Here is a 3,950-nt window from a genome sequence, read left to right on the forward strand (position 1 = left end):
CCAATTAATGTAAAATGTTTAAAAAAATTGAAAAAAAAGATTCCCTACCAAAACCAGGCAAATACATTACCCAAAAAAGAAAACTACAGACCGTTATCTCTCATAAACACAGATGCAAAAGTCCTTAACAAAAGCCTGGCCAAGGGGGAAGGATCACTGGCAAGATGCTGAGGCGAGGCTTACATCCCCAGCGCCCACCCGGTCGGCCCGGCCCAGCCATGATCAAGGCGATCCTCATTTTCAACAACCACGGGAAGCCGCAGCTCTCCAAGTTCTACCAGCCTTACAGTGAAGATACACAACAACAAATCCATCAGGGAAACATTCCATTTGGTATCGAAAAGAGATGAAAATGTTTGTAATTTCCTAGAAGGAGGATTGTTAACAGGAGGATCTGACAACAAACTGATTTATGGACATTATGCAACATTATATTTTGTCTTCTGTGTGGATTCTTCAGAAAGTGAACTTGGCATTTTAGATCTAATTCAAGTATTTGTGGAAATGTTAGACAAGTTCTGAAAATGTCTGTGAACTAGATTTAATTTTCCATGTAGACATCACAATATTCTTGCAGAAATGGTGATGGGGGGAATGGTATTAGAGACCAATATGAATGAGATCGTTACACAAACTGATGCATAAAATAAACTGGAGAAATCCGAGGCTGGCTTAGCAGGAGCTCCAGCCCATGCTGTATCAGCTGTAAAGAATATGAATCTTCCTGAGATCCCAAGAAATATTAACATTGGTGACATCAGTATAAAAGTGCCAAGCCTGCCCTCTTTTAAATAAAAAATGTAAAAGGCTACTCCCAGGTAAAATCCAGGGGGGGGAAATCATCCAAGTTTACCAGGCAGTTGTTTACCAAAAATAGAGGAGGAGAGTTTTAACTTTTGCTCTTGGACTTAAGTCAAGGTACTGTATAGAAATTGTGTAAAATCAGTATGTGAAGATCAATGTTGCTTTTCTTGCTCAGTGATTTTAAAGAAACTGAATAGTTTCCATGTGATTTTTTTTTCTTCTTTTCTAAACTGCATTCCTATGCCCACCTAAGGCATGCCTCTTTTTTTTTTTTTATGGGTGTACCGTCAAATTGGATCTGACTGGTACAGGAGGCGACTGTTCCTCCTACTTCAGCAGAGCATCTGGTGGATTCGAACCGTGCACTTCTGGGATTGCAGTACAGTTTCCTGCCACTAAGCCACCAGAGCTCCCCAGGCATGCCTCTTATATACTGGCTACTACAGTATTTTGAAAGTGTTTGAGATATTTCTTTAATTATGTACAACTCCAAATGTTGATGTTTTGTATGGATCACAAGTATAGCATTCCTTAATTCTTTCTGCTATTTGTCATAACTGTTATTTTAAAATCCAAGTATGTATTGCATGAAAACATTCTGACCTTTTTCTCTTAGTTTAAATAAACTCCAAGGTAACTGGACTTATGAAGCACTTATCTGTTTGCCTGGTATCTACTTTAGCAATAATTTTTTTTTATGTCCTTCTGACTCAACAAAATAAATAAAAGTATATTTTATCACTTTAAAAAAAAGCCTAGCCAATAGAATCCAACAGTGTATTAAAAAAAACAATTCATCATATCGAAATAGAATTCATAAAAGGTATGCAAGGATGGTTCAACATAAGAAACAATCAACATAATTTACCACATTAACAGAGTAAAGAACAAGAACCCCATGATCCTATAAATTAATACAGAAAAAGGCCTTGGAAAAAATCCAACCCTCTTGCCTGATTAAAACACTCAACAGGAAGAGAAGGGAACTTCCTCAACATAGTTAAAAGTGTATGCACAAAATCAAGAGTCAACATCATTCTAAATGGATAAACAGTCAACTAAAGGCTTTCTCCTCGCAAATAAGGACCAGGCAAGGATTCCCACTATCATTCCTATTCCTAATTGTATTGGAAATACTTGCTAAGGCTATAAGACTAGAAGAAATAGGCATCCAAATTGGCAAAGAGATGTTAAAACTGTCACTATACACAGATGATATGATAGTGTACACAAAATTCTGTAAAGACTCAACAACAACCCACCCAGTTAGGTCTAGTAGACCAATTTAGTAGAGTGGCAGGATATGAGATCAATATACAAGAATCAGTGAAATTTCTCTACAGCAACAAAGAAAGCACAGAAAAGGAAACCAAGAAAGCAATATCATTTATAATAGCCAATCACAGGATGAAATACTTGGGACTAATGGATCTCTGGTGGCTCAATGGTAGAAAGTTGCACTATCAATTCAAACGTATACAGTTTGAATCCAACAGCTGCTCTGAAGATGGGCAATCTGCTCCCATATGATTTACTGCCCCTGAAAACCCACAAGAGGGTCAGCTATGGGTCAGTTCTGACTTGATGGTACTCAACAACAGACACACGAGACCTTTATAAGGAAAGCTTCACAATACTATTACTACCTATCAGACATCTAAAAAATTGGAAAAATATTCCCAGTTTATGGATACGAAGACTCAACATTGTGAAAATTATAATCCTACAAAAAGCAATCTACATGTTCAAAGCAATTCCAATACAGATAAGTAACTCATTCTTCAGACAGAAAAGGCAATTAGCAGTTTTATTTGGAAAGGAAAGAGACCTCAAATAAGCAAAAGAATAATCTAGCAACATGCCTGAAGTTATTTGAGATGAAACTTCATCATCTTTGCCTCCAAGAAACACTCTGGCTGCACTTACTACAAGACTGCTTAAGAGCATTATTTAAAAAAAGAATAACTGAGCAAGATGTGTATAAATGGGGAAAGGCAGAAGGGGGCAGAAAAAGGGGAAGGAAGAAAATCTCTAATAAAGCAGAAGTTAGTGGATATATGAGAGTAAAGGAATAGGAAAGATACAATGAAACCTGAAAAGACTGGGTGAAAACAGGATGGTGCAGGACTGGACAGCATTTCTTTATACTGAGCGTGGGACTGCCAAGAATCAGGGGCTGGCTCAACAGCGGCTAACAGCAAGTAAGGGACATGAAGATTTCGTGACTGGTCAGTAAGAGTCATGGATTCAAGGGGTACAGGAATGCAAATACTAAAGGAAAAAGGATAATAATGATGAGAACTCAGAAGATGTGTGATTAAACTGAGAGATAGACTGGAGGTTTGATTTATATTTAATCAGTAAACTAACATGAAGGACAGAAGGCGATGCTATCAAGCCGAAGGTGGATGACTTTTTTAATCTGTGGCCCTCGGGCCTGTCTTTCATTGTTTTTGTTCAGACATTCCTCTAGGTCATATAGCCCTGGTGTACAAGTTGCCGTACCACAGTCACTTTGTGGTTGCTGTGAGGCTGAACACTGTGACACTGATGTGTGTCAAAAGTGTTAATGGCTGGTTACCCAATGCGGACAGAGAGTGGGGTGGAGCTCCCCGATTAAAACAAGCTTGGAAGGAAGATTGGCATCTACTTCTGTAATAACTTGCCTCCGGAAACCCTATGTGCCTGGAGAGAGGATGAGAGACACCTGCAACTCGACGGCACTTAACAACAAACTAGCATGAGTTGTCCAGAATCTAGATGATTCCCAGAAAAGAATAAAACCTGGATTGAGAATCATAGATAAAACAAGAAAGTCAGGGGGTTCTGAGTAAAAGGACCCAAATAAAATATCACAAATGTTTATTATACAGAGGGCCATCTAAGATACAACTACCCTGCAACAATTAATGGAAATCTAAGTTCTCTATAATCTTTCAGTAAAATATAAATTTAAAAAAGATACAACTAGGGAAAAAAAAAGATACAAGTACTCTATTGATAGAAATCTTGAGGTCTGCAGAGTCCTCATCTGGGGCAAAAAAGAAAAACCTAGTTTAATCCTCTCCAAGATGAATCTGTTTGTTTTCCTGGCAGTCCATGGTACATTCAGTACCCTTCTCCAGCACCACAGCTCAAAAGCATCC

At 38.2% G+C, this 3,950-nt stretch overlaps 1 protein-coding gene and 1 pseudogene across 1 annotated transcript in view; one reads left to right on the forward strand and one right to left on the reverse strand.

Annotated features, from left to right (window-relative positions):
- The window catches only part of RNF38 (ring finger protein 38), a 61,987-nt gene that overhangs the window by 31,433 nt on the left and 26,604 nt on the right, over positions 1–3,950 (reverse strand). The window lies entirely within an intron of this gene.
- Positions 219–795, forward strand: LOC102843109 (annotated as a pseudogene).

The sequence above is a fragment of the Elephantulus edwardii genome, unplaced genomic scaffold, assembly GCF_000299155.1.
Source record: "Elephantulus edwardii isolate Elephantulus edwardi_28Jun2011 unplaced genomic scaffold, EleEdw1.0 scaffold00052, whole genome shotgun sequence".
Lineage (NCBI taxonomy): Eukaryota > Metazoa > Chordata > Mammalia > Macroscelidea > Macroscelididae > Elephantulus > Elephantulus edwardii.